This window comes from Peromyscus maniculatus, chromosome 1, assembly GCF_049852395.1.
Source record: "Peromyscus maniculatus bairdii isolate BWxNUB_F1_BW_parent chromosome 1, HU_Pman_BW_mat_3.1, whole genome shotgun sequence".
In the NCBI taxonomy this organism is placed as follows: Eukaryota; Metazoa; Chordata; class Mammalia; order Rodentia; family Cricetidae; genus Peromyscus; species Peromyscus maniculatus.
Window position 1 is genome coordinate 92,328,642 of NC_134852.1, and position 15,445 is coordinate 92,344,086.

Genomic DNA, 15,445 nt, shown 5'->3' on the forward strand with positions numbered 1-15,445 from the left:
AGCCATCTCTCCAGCCCTAGTTTTTAAACTTTATTCTTTGTATTTTCTTCCTTTTATAAGATTTGAATCTTATAAAAGTTTTAATGTCCTATCTTCACAAAAACAAACAAACAAACAAATAAAAGTCTACTTTTTGGAGACAAACACTGAGGGCCATGTAGCAAAAACTGAAACTGACTACAGCTGTACCTTATAAAAGAAGTATGATGTTGGGATTGACGGGGCCATGCTGAAGGAAAGTTGCCTTTAGGTGCTTTGAGATGGCTTGCCTTGTTCCAGGGTCGTTAGGCTAGCACCTCTGGTCAGGGTAGTCCTTGAATCCAGAGAGCCTGGGATAGTGAGTAGAGTGTGAACCTGATTTGGGTTTCTTTTTGGGGAGTGGGGTGGGGAGGGAGGATCTTGTAGTCTAGTGTAGCTTCAACTCAAAATCATTCTGCTTAAGCTCTCTGAGTCCTGGGATTACAGGCTAACCTGGAACTCTGAAATCCCAAACCCCCTCCTATGTGCTAGAATTAGACAGGCACTGCCACACCCAGTTACCCAGCTTGATTGCTTTTGCGTGTGCGCGTGTGTTGTTTTTGGAGACAAGGTTTCTCAGTATAGTTGTGGCTGCCCTGGAACTCGCTCTGTAGACTAGGCTGGCTGGGAAGAGATCCACCTGCCTCTGCTTCTCAAGTATTAGGATTAAAGGCATGTGCCACCACACCCGGCTTCTAAAGAAATCAGTTTGTTTCTGGTGTGGCCTGGTTTCAGTATGGTTCAGGCAGTCTCCCACACATCCACATGGAAAATGCCAAAAGTCTTGAGGGTACAGTTTAGAGCTCAAGAGACTGCAAAGGAAAGGAGTTAGATCCATGTGTAAGTTTAAGGTGCATTCCTAGGGTATCTCTCTTTCTGGAGGCTTGACACTCTTGAGGGTGAGGTGGGCACTATTCCTTCCTCTCTGCAGTCTTTGGACACAGGGATAGTTTATCCACACTACCTTAGTGGGGGCCATTGGAATTGACTGTGGTTCCTGTTGACACCCTCATTTGCTGCAGTTTACAACATTCTCCTTTCTGCCAATTCAGTTTATCAAGTCAACGTTGTTCACTTGTGCAAGGCAAAGGGCAAAGTGAGACTGTAGCAATGACCTCTGAAGAGATGGGTCAGTTGTAACTACAACCCATGCTGTCCCAAGGTCTGAAAACAAAGCTAAGTCATTCTAGAGGAGAGAGAAGCCCAGGAGTGGGCGGGGAGTTGCTGTTTAGATTCTTCTGGGAGGGCTTCCTGCATTGACCTGTTGTGATGTGTGTTTGCATATTTTGTTTTTTGAGGTAGAGTCAGTCTATGTATCCCTGGCTGGCCTCAGACTCTGACCTGGAACTCACAGAGATCCAGATCCACCTGCCTCTGCCTTCAAGTGCTTGGATTAAAGGTCCGCACAAGCATGCCCCGTTAGTTTTTTGTTTTTTGAGACAGGGCCTCATATTGCCTGGGCTGGCCTCAAATCTCCATGTAGTGTATACCAGTCTGGAACATCTGATTCTCTTGCCTCTACCTTCATGTGCTGGCATTATATGCATGCATCATGTGCCCAGCTTCTTCATTAGTTTGAGACAAAGTCTCACTCTGTAGCCCCAGGTGGCTTGAAAATTGCTGTGCAACCTTGGCTGTCCTTGAATTTGCAGTCCTTGTGCCTCAGCCTCCCTGATCCTGGTATCACACCTGGAACAAAGAATGCTTTACTTGTATTTAAAATCCTGCATGTTTTTTTTTTTGTGCACCTATACATCATTGCCAGGCAGTGTACAGCCAAGTATGAAAGGTTTACCATTGGCCCAGCCCAGAGCACTGTACTTTGTAGGACATAAAAGAATCATGTGAGATGAACTTTGCCTTTAGGAGCTCTCCCTCCCACTGCAAGCAATTACAGAACAATTTGCTTCTAGACCAGAAGTGTCTTTTTTTGTTTTTTCAAAATAGGGTTTCTCTGCGTAGCTCTGGCTGCCCTGAATCTCTCTTTGTAGACCAGGCTGGCCTCAAATTCAGAGATCCTGCCTCTGCCTCCCAAGTGCTGGGATTAAAGGTGTGTGCCACCATGCCTGGCTGGCCAGAAGTATCTTAAGGGGGCTTTTCTTTGTGGGTGGTGGTTATGTGCTACTCATTTGAGGTGGCTGGGGTTACCTCTCAGGAACTTTCTTGGCACCCAAGATAGAGTGACAGCATTTGGAAGGAGATGGTGGCAGTTGTGTAATTTCATTTTCCATCACTTGTTCCCCTACTCCATCCCACTTTAATTGTTTTTTGGTGCTGAGGATTTAATTCAGGGCCTTTTGGACTTTAGAACATTGCACTGTCACTGGCCACATATTCATTCCCCTGCCACCACTGACCCCTGTACTCTTCCAGAGGGAACCCTGTCCACAAAAGAAGTGTCCCGACTCATTGCATTCCATGCCTATAGCCATTATCTTTTCATTCCTAACCTAGAGAGGCTTTTAACATTTATTTACACCTCCTGGGAGGGGTTATACTCCTTGTAGTTTATCAACAAATGGTAAGTTAATTATCAGGAATTAGTTTGACTGAGGGGAAGCCTAGGCAGGCATTTAGGGCAAGGACTCCGAAGTGACACACTTCTGCATGGCAGGAGAGAATTGAGGGTAACGAAAGAAACCTTTTAAAGACATTTCCCCCTTCTTAATTAATTTATGGGTGTTTTGCCTGCATGTGTGTCTGTGAAGTACCTGTGGAGAAGAGGGTGTTAGATGTGCACCCCCCCCCCACCTTGGGACTGCAGTTAGAGATGGCTGTGAGCTGCTCTGTGGGGTTTGGGAATCAAACCCAGATCCTCTAGAAGAGCAGCCACTGCTCTCATCCAGTGAGCCATCTTCTAGCCCTTAAAGAGACTTTGATCTTGGTGTATGAAATAAGGTCTCATGTAGTGCAGGTTAGCCTTGAACTTGTTATGGAACTGAGATTGGTTTGGAATTCTAGGTTCTGCCTCTACCTTTCAAGTGGTAGGATTATAGGTTTCCTCACATGGACAGGATCAGCTTGTTTTGACGCAAGGTTTGGCATTTAGTAGGTGCCTACTATAGGAAATAAGGCTACCAGACTTTGCTAGAAACTTTCATGGCTATCAGAGTCCCTAGCTTTTGAGCTACCTTTTTTTTGTTCTTCCAATACCAGGCTTATCTGGTCCTCTGTTGGTTGGGTCATAGGGTAAAGTGTGTCTGACACTGAGTTGAGTATGAGGGATTTCAAATAGAGGTGGAATTATATTATTTCCCCCCAGTTTCCTTCCTTCTTTTTAAAGATTTATTTCTTGATTATGTATACAGTGTTCTGTCTGCATGTATGCCTGCATGCCAGTAGAGGGCATCAGGTCTATTACAGATGGTTGTGAGCCACCATGTGGTTGCTGGGAATTGAACTCAGGACCTCTGGAAGGGTAAACAGTCCTCTTAACCACTGAGCCATCTCTCCAGCCTTTTTTTTTTTTTTTTGGTTTTTCGAGACAGGGTTTCTCTTGGTAGCTTTGCACCTTTGCTGGAACTTACTCTGTAGCCCAGGCTGGCCTCGAACTCAAAGAGATCCGCCTGGCTCTGCCTCCCAAGTGCTGGGATTAAAGGCGTGCACTTCTACTGCCCGGCCAGATCTCTCTTAAAATATAAAATTCCTCACCCCTTGCCCCAAGTTCTTTTATAGATTAAAAATCGAAGTCCTGGGGACTGGAGGGATGGCTCAGTAGTTAAGAGTGTATATTGTTCTTGCAAAGACCAGCACCCATGGTGAATGGCTCACAAACACATCACTCCAGCTCCTGGTGATATGGCACCTGTTTTTGCTTCCTCAGGTATCTGCACACTTGTACACATACCCACACACAGACATATACACATACACATAATTAAAAATAAAGTCAGTCTTAAAAGTCTAAGTCTTTGCAGTGGCCTTTCATCAACTGCCTTCTCCCGTCTCCCCCACTGCTCCTGCTTCAGACTTTGGTTTTTCTCATTTGCTTAAAACCTCTTTTTTTTTTTTTTTATTCATGTGGACTGCTCTTTCACTTGTTTCAGAACTGAGACTATATTCCCTCTACTTTCTGATTTGGGAGTAGGAACCCCAGTTGAGAAAGGCTTTCTGATTCCCTTTATGAACCAGTATCTCCTTCCTCAGGTTCATGACAGCCCTCTTCCCTCTGACTCCTGGGTGATGGAATTACAGTCATGAACTACACACTGTAGAACTAATATGGAACGGATAAATGTGTGTGTGCGCGCATGTGTGTAGTGTACATATTGTGCAGATGGGGTGGGAGTGCCATAGAGCTGGAAGATGAAAAGAAGGAAGAGATCCTTTGGAGGAGAATGAGAACGCTCCTGACAGAAGTGGAGGGTGGGTCTTGTCTCTTCTGGTGTGTAGAGGGAAGGCAGTGGTCCTGTGTGTTCTGAGGAGGGAAGGAGCAGCTGCTGCAATATCAGATCGGAAGACCTGGTCTAGGCCTACATTTTAAGGCTTCTGGAGAGCCTGGCCTTGCTTAAACCTGAGGTGGTGGGCAGTAAGAAACTGTGTTAGGTTTGTTTTGTTTGAACATAGTGGGTCATGGGATGAGATAGTGTTGGAGAGGAGTCACACAAACTGATGCTGTAGGGAGAGACCGGAGTGGTCTGGATCGAGACAGCAGGACAGGGTCAGCAGACATGGAAGGGAACAAATGGTGTCCCTGAGACCTGGTGACAGGGATGACATCTGCCGGGTTTCAGTGCACTAACCTAGAACATGTCGGTGGTTTCAAACAAGTTTCTGAAGCAGATGAAGTGTGAAGAGGAAGTAGGAAGCACAGGCCGTCTGAGTGGCTGGTGGTGGTGAGTAGGGCTTGTGTTCTCGTGGGTCACATCTCTGACTGTTACCCAGAGGAGCCTGTCTGTCCTTCCTGGTCTGCTGAGAGTGCTTTGTTTGCTTCAAGGTGGCGAGATCCTTTATGTATGGCTCTGTAGGTAGCACCCTAGGGTGCTGCCTGAAATCCCTTTGTTCCATCACCTCCTTTCAGCCTCATTTTCTGTCTCTGATTTTGTTTCTCAGGACAGATTATCTGACTCACAAGTGATTAAATTGAATAGAAATTATTTATTTCTGTATGGTTTCTTTTTTGTTAGGCTTCTGGTCAGTTTACTGGTTTTTTTTTTAAAGATAGGGTCTCTGTATTTCAGGCTGCCCTCAAACTTGAATCCTCCTGCCTCAGGCTCCTGTGTGCTGGCCAGTGTGTGTGGCACGTTATGTACAGGTAGGCTTGTGTACTAGGCACCGAGCACTGGGAACATAACAGAGAACATGATTAAAATCTCTCTTCATAGAGCTCATTACCTAGGGATTTGGGGACGTAGAGTCAATAAACAGGAAAGTACTAAATATGAGAGATGGCGAGAAGTATACAAAGAAAAATAAAAGTAGGTGTGGTGGGTAGGTGACTTGGGGGACAGATTTCTCTCTTTGATACTGGGTATTGAGCCTGGGTCTCCAAAATACTAGGCAAAGTCCATATTACTGAGCTACATCTCCAGCTCTGGGTTTCTTCTAAGATTTTATTATTTTATGTGTAGGATGTTTGGCCTGTGTATGTGTTTATGCACCATATACAAGCCTGGTGCCTGCAGCGGCCGGAGGAGGGGATTGGATCCCCTGGAACTGGAGTTTACAGACAGCTGTGAGCTGCCATGTGGGTGCTGGGAATTGAACTCAGGTCCTCTGGAAGAGCAGCCAGTGCTCTTAACCACTGAGCCATCTCTCCAGTCCCTGGGCTTCTTATTTTAAATGGAGAAGCTGGGGCTGGTGAGTTGGCTCAGTGGGTAAGGAGCTTTCGGAGAAGCTGATGACCTGAGTTCCACCCCTGGAATCCACATGGTAGGGGGAGAGAGCTGACTCCTGCGAGTTCCCCTCAGATCTCCACTTATTCCTTCTCTCTCTCTCTCTCTCTCTCTCTCTCTCTCTCTCTCTCTCTCTCTCTCTCTCACACACACACACACACACACACACACACACACACACACGTAATAAAATTGGATGGATGGATGGATGGATGGATGGATGGATGGATGGATGAGAAGTCAAGCCTAGAACTTAGACTGAGGCAGGAGAAAAGGAGACCAGCTTGGGCTATTGAAGAAAAACTGTCTTAAAGTAAAATATAAAGAACTCTCACTGATAAAAAGATCTTTGTAGAGATCTGCTGGTGAGAACTGGTTGTGCAAGTGTCTGAGGGAAGAGTGATCAGCGTGGAGAAATGCAAATGGAAACCACTGTAGGCCAGAGTGCTTAAGAGACAGGGAAGGCTTGAGTGCAGAGGCCCAGCCAGAGCCTGACACCAGTGGGCTGAGCTGGGGCCAGGTGTTGGGGTCATCCCTACTTCCTCCCCAGGTGTCTCCAGTGTCCATCCAGGGTGAGAATTGCTGATTCAGGATTAAATAAGCTCTTTCTCCAGCACTGGAAGGAGACCCAGTGGTTACCCCCTGTGATGGGAAGGCCTTAGGGCATGGTCTAGTGATCTTGCCAGGGATGCTGGGAACCTTGCAGGTAACAAAATTTCAATTTGTATCCCTTTGCTGATCTGATTGCCTCACCTCTCTGGGCCTATTTATTTGTAGAGTGGCTTAAATTTAATGAGTTCCTGGAATCTCTTTGGCTCTGGCAGGCTTTTGTGTTTCTGATGTTGAAAAAAAACCTCTAATCTAGAAAGATATTCTAGAACAATGTTTTCTAATCCTGGTCTTACAACACACTAAGGTGTGTCATAATTATGACAAGAGTTACAGTGAATGTCTCAGTACCAAACTGAAGGAAAATTTGTGCCATCCAGTAGGATCCTGGAAGATGAGCATGCTGGGAAATGGGAAAACTGATTAGAAGCTTCAGAGCTTTTAGTACAAGGGCATCTTGGTCTTTGGAAGGAGGCAGAAGCCTGAGCACTTTGAGTACTAGTCATGGCTCACCTACTGCTGAGTTTCTTGTGATGTGAGAGTAATGTGTTGTAAATGGTAAATTTCTTACATCAAACCCAGAGTCTGTGATTTCAGTGGCTTGGAAGAAACAATAAACTGGGTTAGTAAAGTCTGAGGTCTGTTAGCCCTCTCTACAGCCAGACTATTGGACACCCTAGACTCTCTGGTTAATAGGCCAGAGCCCCATGGCTGTAGGCACCGAGGTTATCCTGGAGTGAATAACCAGGTACATTCAGAACTTACTCACACTGGACGATAGGTCTAATACCTGCCCTTACCTCAGCCTCTGGTTTTTGTCCTAATTTTGACGTTACAGTTTCTGTTTTGTTTGTTTGAGAGAGCATCTCATGGAGCCCAAGCTAGCTTTGAACTCTTGATCATCTTGCTTCCACCTCTGGAGTGCTGGGATTCCAAGCACGGGCTGCCAACACTTGGCCTCGTTTGTTTTGAAATGTTAAGATCCAAACGTGAAAAGGAAAAAGTTCAGACAATTTAATCCTTGTTTCTTTCTGTAGAATTGGGGTACCTGGTGTCCTTCAACATTTCCATTAACACTATCTGTATCTCTGTTTAGAATCTAAAATAAGAGCTGACCTGTCAAGATTAAGATAAAGATGAAAGCCGGGCGGTGGTGGCACATGCCTTTAATCCCAGCACTCTGGAGGCAGAGGCAGGCGGATCTCTGTGAGTTCGAGGCCAGCCTGGTCTCCAAAGCGAGTTCCAGGAAAGGCGCAAAGCTACACAGAGAAACCTTGTCTAGAAAAACAAAAACAAAAACAAAAACAAAAACAAAACAAAACAAAACAAAAAAAGATAAAGATGAAGTCAGGCTGGGAAATGCATGATTAGAGTGAGAAAGGGCAGAAGGAACTTAATTAGGTATTAAAGAGATAGCCAGGCACATACCTTTAATCCCAGCACTTGAGAGGCAGAGGCAGGAGGATCTCTGTGAGTTTGAGGCCAGCCTGGCTATATAGTGACTTCCAGGTCAGCCAAGAAGAAAACAGAAAAAGAAATTAAAGAAATGAAACCTCCCCCCCTTTCCCTTCTAGACAGATGTGTTTTATTAAAAACAAAAGAAAAAACCAAGAGCAACAAAACCCTTTAATAAGAAAATAAACCTGTCTTGAAAAAACAAAAAACAAAGAAAAAGGAAGAAAGGAAATATGATTAAATTTGGTAGTAATTCAAGCTCTTCACCCTTTCAGGAAAGCTAACAGGATATCTGACAGACATACAGCCAGTTGCAGATTGTTCTTTGGTAGCAAGTAAGTTTCACACAAGCTGTCCTAATGATTATCACAACCAAGTTTCCCCCCCCCCCCCAAAAATAGGTCTCAGTCTGGAGTACTGGCTGCTCTTCCAGAGGACCAGAGTTCAATTCCTAGCACCCATATGGCAACTTGTAACTCAGTCCCAGGGGATCCCATTTGTTCTTTTGGCTTCTAAGGACACCAGGTGCGCATATGGTGTACAGACAAATGCAGTCTGTCGGGCGGTGGTGGCGCAGGCCTTTAATCCTAGAACTCAGGAGGCAGAGCCAGGTGAACCTCTGTGAGTTCGAGGCCAGCCTGGTCTGCAGAGTGAGATCCAGGATAGGCTCCAAAGCTACACAGAGAAAACCTGTCTCTAAAAACAAACAAACGGTCTCAAGGTACACGCATAGAAGAAAACATACAGACGCCTTTAACGATTGAAACTTTTCCCCCCAAGACAGGGTTTCTCTGTGTGGCCCTGGCTTTTCTGGAACTTGCTTTCTAGACCAGGCTGGCCTCGAACTCAAAGATCTACGGCCTGTCTCTGCCTCCCAGTGCTAGAACTAAAGGAGTACACCACCATGCCTGGCTAATAGTCTGAACCATAAACAAGTTTAAGGGTGCCCCACAAGCTGAACATGAAAATATGCAAATAACTTACAACATAAGCGTTTTGATCCTAGACAGCTAAAATGGGCAGCTCACAGAAGGTGACAGCCTCGTGGAGACGTGACGCTTCCCAGCCCAGCCAGTCCGCTCTCCTTGGGGAGAGTCTGCTTGTGGCTTGGTGTGCTTAGAAGGAAAGGAGTGCTGTCCTCCTGTGCTGTTTCTTCCTTTTCCTTAATTTTCTCTAGGAACGGTTTTCCTTTGGTTTAAAATGTTCAACTCCAAGGTTTGGGGTCATCAACTTTATTGGAATAGCACTTGGGAAATGAGAGCGTAGAAAAGGCAGGCTATTTAGTGAGTTTCAACATCCATCTCCCATGTATCACCAGGCCAATGATAGGACATTTCCCCCCACTAAAAAAATTTTTTTTGTTATTTTTTTCCCTATTAAAAAGAAGTTATAGGCCGGGCGGTGGTGGCGCACGCCTTTAATCCCAGCACTCGGGAGGCAGAGGCAGGAGGATCTCTGTGAGTTCGAGGCCAGCCTGGGCTACCAAGTGAGCTCCAGGAAAGGCGCAAAGCTACACAGAGAAACCCTGTCTCGAAAAACCAAAAAAAAAAAAAAAAAAAAAAAAAAAAAAAAAAAAAAAAAAAAAAAAAGAAGTTATTTTCTTTTTTTTTTTTTTTTTTTTTTTTTTTTTTTTTTTTGGTTTTTCGAGACAGGGTTTCTCTGTGTAGCTTTGCGCCTTTCCTGGAGCTCACTTGGTAGCCCAGGCTGGCCTCGAACTCACAGAGATCCACCCGGCTCTGCCTCCCGAGTGCTGGGATTAAAGGCGTGCGCCACCACCGCCCGGCTAAGAAGTTATTTTCTTAAAGAGTTTCATTATAGTCCAGGTTGGCCTTGAACTCCTGATCCTCCTCTCTCTGCTTCAAGTGCTCAGATGACAAGTGTGCCTCATCATATATGATTATTTTCCTTTTTATTATAATTTGTTTATTTATTTATTTTTGAGACAGATTTTCTCTGTCTGTAGCCCTGGCTGTCTTGGAACTTGCTCTATAGACCAGACTGGCCACAGAGATCTGTCTCCTTCTGCTTCCCAAGCGCTGTCATAAAGATGTGCACCACTACTGCTATTATTTATTTAGGCTTTTACATTTTATTTTACGTGTATGAGTGTTTTGCCTATATGTGTATGCCTGCTCTCTGCAGAGGTCAGAAGAGGATGTCAGATCTGAAACTGGAGTTACAGGCAGTTGTGAGCTACCATGCTGGTACTGGGAACCAAACCTGGGTCCTCTGGAAGAGCAGCCAGTGCTCGTAACCACTGAGCCAACTTTCTATCACCTTCCTGTTTTTAAACACAGGGTCTAGCCGGCTATGTAGCCCAGGCTGATCTTCAACTTTCCTGCCTCGGCCTTCTGAATGCTGGGATTATAGGTGTACTATCACACTCTTCTCCAATCCTGTCATTCGTGAGTACTGATAGACCTTTGACTAGTGTTTCGGAACACTGGCCAAATAAATCTAAATCTTGGGGTAGTAGCCAAGCATCAACAGTTTCCAAAGTACCCAAGGTAATCCCTCAGGTCCAGCTATAGTTAAAATCCACCTAAGTAAGCCGGGCGGTGGTGACGCACGCCTTTAATCCTAGCGCTTGGGAGGCAGAGGCAGGTGGATCTCTGTGAGTTCGAGGCCAGCCTGGTCTACAGAGCGAGTTTCACGATAGCCATGATTGTTAGACAGAGAAACCCCGTCTGCCAGCTGTTCCGTCCCTTCTTTGGCTCCCATCAGTTGTTAGTGCTTGCTCCTCAGCCCTCCTACCTGTGGTTTCCCTGTGGTCCACTCCTGTCCTGGCGAGCTTCCTCAGCCTCCGTGGCCTGCATCCTGAGCACTGGATGGGGAGCTGTGGGCAAAGCTGCCTGACTGCTTGCTCCTGTCCGCTCTGCATGCACTTCTTCCTGTTGGTGATCTGGAAGGTGTGAGGGGAAGCCTGCCTGCCACCGGGGTTGGCAGAACATCATAAATACTGCTTTCATTATGCGGTAGCTCCATGTTACATACGGGAAACAGAAACCCAGGTGTAGATGCTCTCTCAAGGTTACATGGCTAGTGAGCTGTCAGGGGGATTTTATCTAGGCAGAGTCTATGCTCTGAACCACCATGCTATGTAGAGGTGGGGGCAGGCCTGGGACTGGAAGTTTCGCCCTTGGGGGACTAGCTTTGAGTTGAGAGGCTTTACTCAGGTGTACTTATACTGGGATGGTTGTTTCTAGTGTTCTTAAATTCTTTCCTTACTTTAACATTTATCTTTAAACCCATTTAAAAGCATTTTGTTTCTTTCTTTCCATAGGTGGTGATTGGACTCTAGACCATGTGCCTAGGTAGTTTTTCCTTTCTCCGCAGCTCTACTCTCCCAGCAGCGTTCACCACACCCTTGTTTTGAGAACCTCACTAAGGTATGATGTCTAGGTTGACCTGAGCTGGGCTTGAAGAGCTGAGTTTGGCTACAAGAGAGCTTTTATTGTTTGTTGGGTTTCATTTTGGGGGTAAAATACAACAGCTCTCCTTTTAAATGTGCGGCGGCGGTGGTGGTGGCGGCAGTAAGTACATTTGCAGTTGTCCATCCGTCCCCAGTTCTGTCCATTAATAACCCGTCTGTCCCCACGCTCCTGGACACCTTCTTTCTTCTTTCTGTCTGTGGATTTGCCTGCTTTAGGGACGGCATGTAAATGGAACGTCTGGCTTCTATCACACTGTCTTCAAGGTTTGTCCGTAGTGTATGTGTCCAGAGTTCCTTGTCTCTCCCCCTTCCTTCCTTCCTTCCTTCCTTCCTTCCTTCCTTCCTTCCTTCCTTCCTTCCTTCCTTCCTTCCTTCCTTCCTTCCTTCCTTCCTCCCTCCCTCCCTCCCTCCCTCCCTCCTTCCTTCCTTCCTTCCTTCCATCATGTGAACAGAATACAAGACTGTCTATGCTAGGCCAGCACTCTCCCACTGAGCCATATCCCTAACCTCCATCCTTTTTCAGGCTGAGTAACCTTCCATTTTTATATATTTTATATTTTGTTAATATGTTCATTCATTGATAAGTGCTTGGGTTGCCCCACCTTTGGGTATTGTAATTGTGACTGTTATATGTAGACATTTTGAGGCCTTGTAGTGTGTGTGTTGTGTATGTGTTTATTTTGAGGCAGGGTTTTGCTCTGTAGCTCAAACCTTGAACTTGACTTTTCTGCATCAGCCTCCTGAATACTGACATTAAAGGTCTGCATTCCCATGCTTGTCCCATACACCTAGAAATGGACGTCTGGGTCATTTGGTGTTCTTTTTAAAATTTTTTGAGGAATTTTCCATAGTGGCAATATCTACCTACCTACCTACCCTCCTACCTACCTATTTGGTTTTTTGAGACAGGGTTTTCTCTGTGTAGCCCTGGAACTGTAGTGTAGTGGAACTCCCTCTGTAGACCAGGCTGGCCTCGAACTCAGAGAACATGCCTTTACCTCCCAAACGCTGGGATTAAAGGTGTACGCCACCACCGCCCAGCTGTAATACCATTTTATATTCCTTCTAGCAATGCACAAGGCTTCCGGTTTCACACATTCTTACCAAGAGTTGTTATTTTCTGTTTGTTCATATTATTATTACCTGTCCTGTGGGTGTAACTTACAGGCTTATCTAGTTTGACCCATGGAGTCCACCAGGCAAGGGACTATTTTCCTGAAACAGAAATGTTGTAGAAAATAATTTGATTAAAATCTTCACTCAGCAGTTCACGGCCAGTTGTTTCATTGATGTGCCCTCCTGTTCTTTCTCCTGTTCTTTGTTATTTTGAGGCAAATCCCATGTATCATGTCATTATATTTGTAAGTGTTTTACTATGTCTTTAAAAAATAAGAAAGATAAGGGCATCTGGGTGTGGTGGTATGCCCCTTTAAGCCTAGCACTCAGGAGGCAGAGGCAGGTGGATCTCTGTGAGTTCTAGGCCAGCTTGGTCTACAAAGTGAGTTACAGGGTAGCCAGGGCTACACAGAGAAACCAGAAAAACAAAACAAAACAAACAAACAAAAGGAAGACAGGGGCTTTTTTATTTTTTTAAATATAGGATTTCGCTATTTTACTCAGGCTAGCTTCAAACTCCTGGGCTCAAGTAATCTTCCTGCCTCAGCTTTCTGAGTAGTTGGGACCAAAGGATTCATGCCTATACATCCACTAACAAAAGGACTCTTACTATTCCATTTTGTCTGATGATAAAAAGGTGATGTGCCATTGGACATATTCTCCGATATTCCCTTAGATCAGTGGTTCTCAGCCTTCTTAATGTTGTGACCCTTTACCCTTGAGTACATATCCTCATGTTGTGGTGACCTCCAGCTCTAAAATTATTTTCATTACTACTTCATAACTAATTTTGCTACTGTTATGGATTGTAATATAAATATCGGATATGCAGGGTATCTGATAGTTGACCCCTGTGAAGGGATCGAGACCCGTAGGTTGAGAACTCCTCTCTTAGATCAACAGGAGCATCACAGTGGGTACACTGGTAAATACAGCTGGTTGGATGCTGTGTCTGGAGCTGTGAGGGGTTGTTGGGGAGAGTCTGCCTTAGCTGGGATCACTTTCCTGCAGATTAAGGTTAGAGTGGAGGCTGACTGCCCTTAGGGCTGGGCAGTTATGGTGAGAGGCCACCCAGATCTCTGGAGAGAAGAAAGGGGACTGAGGGAGGGAGGGAAGAAGGAAGAAAGGTAGATGGTTGACTGCGCATGGATAGGGAACAGAGGTGGATGGGAAGGGAGAGTACGTTGAGTTCCTCATTTTCTGGCTTGATTAGACAGTGTGAAGTGTGAAGTGGTAGGCATTCAGGACAGACATACTTCGAATTTGGATTCTCGTCGTCCTCTGGCTGTGGCTGGGCAGTGGCAGTGAGCCACAGTTCCTGGTCAGCTAGCCCTGAGATCACATGGACGAACCACCCATATGGTAGTGTATTGTGTGGCCAATCTATGATGCTTAGTGGGTCTCTTCGTCTGTTTTCTGCTGCTGTAAGAGAAATACCATAGACTGAGTCATGTACAAACAATGGCTTATTTGGATTATAGTTCTAGAGGCTGGGCAGTCTAAGGTCAGAAGGCCACATCTCCGGTGAGGGCCTTTGTGCTGTATAAGATGAAGTAGTGGGCATGTACGTGAGACAGAAACCCACCATTTTTACTAAGAACCACTCCTTCCTTTACCCATTCACGAGAGCAGAATCCTTATAGCCCAGTCTCCTCTCAAGCCCCACCCCAGACTACGGTATTTCCAGCCTTTAGGAGGATCAGGAGGAAGGTCATCTTTGGCTGTATGAGACATTGTGTCACCTTCTGAACCCCAAAGGAAGAAAAAATCAAGTCCTACCCCTTAATGCTGTCACTATGTTATTAAATTTCAGTGTGAATTGTGAAGGAGACATTCAAACCAGATAAGTAGAGTAGGTATCTTAAATTTTGTTTGTTTTTGAAACAGTGTCTCATGTAGCCCAAGCTGGGCTTAAACTCCTGAATATTTATTGCTTCTACCCCCAAGTGTTGGGGTTATAGACATGCACTTCCACATCAGGATTACATTTAAAAATAAAACATTTAGTACTTAGTATGTGTGCACTTGTCATGGGGTGTGTGTGTGAAGAAGAGGACAATTTTGGAGAGTGGGTTCTTTTCACCATGTGGGTCTGGAGGATCAAACTCAGGTTGTCAGGCTTGGCATTCTTCACCCATGGCGTTGTCTTACCAACCCCTATGCTTACAATTTTATTTGCATTTTTAATTGAAAATGAATGACTTTTCTGCAGCAAATCCCATTGTAAGCTAAGGAACCTCTGTGCATGTGTCGGGGCGGCTGAGAGAAGCCCCTTCTGTTTCTATTACCTACTTCTGTGGCAACCACAGAAGTCTCCAAGGCTAGGCGTATGTCCCCGTGTTCCTGTGACATTTTAGCTCATGAGTCTTTTCGACTGTTGTCGGCTTCGGTAGATGAGATGAGTAAGGGGCAGCTTCAGAACTGCCGAACGGTGATACCAGAGATGGGACCAGTGGTCCTGTGGAATGGCTGCTTTCTCCTCTCGGGAATGGAGGTTTGGTTTCTAGCAAGTCTGAGGTTATTAATTAGACTCTTGCTTAATTTTGAGGCGTCCTTACTACCAAGACACGATGCTTTTACAAGGTTCAGTGGGAGGGATTCTTTAAGATGGTGTGTGAGCGAGGATTACTGTCTCCTTTTCTCTTCAGTGTCTGTGTTGTATTCTCACAAGTGGAGTGCCCAGGTAGTGCTGAGCTCTGTTTGCAAGTAAGGCAAATTACAGATTTGCAGATTACAAAGTGTCAGATTTTATCTACACCCCCAGCTCTCTGACTTTGTTGCCTAGTCCTAGTTTCTCCTTCTCAGTCGGCTTTATAGTCTGTATAATTCCTACCCCCTCTGCTTCTAATCTGTTTTCCTTTTAATTTTGATTATTTGTATTTTATGTGCATGGGTGTTTTTGTCTGTACATCTGTATACCATGTGTGCCTGGTGCCCTCAGAGGCCAGAAAAAAAGCATTATATCTCCTGCAATTAGAGT

At 45.3% G+C, this 15,445-nt stretch overlaps 1 protein-coding gene across 10 annotated transcripts in view; it reads left to right on the forward strand.

The window, feature by feature from the left end:
• Positions 1-15,445, forward strand: part of Znf592 (zinc finger protein 592) — a 55,115-nt gene that overhangs the window by 7,791 nt on the left and 31,879 nt on the right. For 4 of the 10 annotated variants that reach the window (XM_076545947.1, XM_076545933.1, XM_076545939.1 and 1 more), the window contains one exon: positions 11,200-11,305. The gene's annotated coding sequence lies outside the window, so the exon portion shown is untranslated. Of the gene's footprint in view, positions 1-8,191; positions 8,252-8,317; positions 8,442-8,477; positions 8,638-9,717; positions 10,322-11,199; positions 11,306-15,445 lie in introns of those variants that run through there. The other 6 variants (XM_042278751.2, XM_076545918.1, XM_006969985.4 and 3 more) reach the window with 4 other exon arrangements.